Source organism: Morone saxatilis, unplaced genomic scaffold, assembly GCF_004916995.1.
Source record: "Morone saxatilis isolate NCDOM2014 unplaced genomic scaffold, NCSU_SB_2.0 Contig7, whole genome shotgun sequence".
NCBI classification, from domain to species: Eukaryota; Metazoa; Chordata; class Actinopteri; family Moronidae; genus Morone; species Morone saxatilis.
In genome coordinates, this window is record NW_023340246.1 from 16842472 (window position 1) to 16843277 (window position 806).

The following is an 806-nucleotide window of genomic DNA, read 5'->3' on the forward strand; positions in this document are numbered from 1 at the left end:
GAACCTGTAGAGAGCGGAGGGGTGGGTGGGTGGGATCAGGGTTGTAGGCTCATTCCTCTAGAAGCCATTTGTTTCTCGAGTTAAACAATAAGCTATCTCTGTATATTGCCAAATTACTTGAAACAAACAGTAGGATATGCTGGCAGCCAAATCACAGCAGACATACAGTACACACACATGAACACACACATTACACACACACAAAGAAAGAAAAAATAATACCAGGGATCTGTGTTAAGCTCTGCTGTTTTCTTGTCATGAGCTTGTGGGGCTTGTTATGCATATATAGAATCACTCAGGGGGGAATTTGAATAACATCAAGTCACATTCTAATGGTATTTTAACATTTCTGATAAAAACAGTAATGCTTTGTGTTTGTGAACTTGTAACCTGTGAACTTTTGGCCGTCAAGATGAAGAGGAAGAAGGAAGATAAACGTCAGGATTAAGACTTCACGCGGTCTGTTATTTTTGGTTTTTGCTTTCATAGCTTTTTTTCCTCTTGTTCGGACTCATGACACACATACACACACCCCCTCATGGACACGCCTGGTGCTCCTGCAGGTGACTTCCTGTATCTCCTGAGTACATGTTAATGTGTGTGTGTCTGTGTGTGTGTATGTGTTTATCTGTGGAGTTTATTTCTGTTGAATTAATCTCACGAGGATGTGTAAATCCCTCACTATCCCTCATGGCGCATACAGCACAGACGACTGTATGCATGTATGTATTTATGCATTATGAATTGTGTGAAATGCATATATACTCGCTGTATGTCCTTATATACTCATGTAGTACTTGACCCTT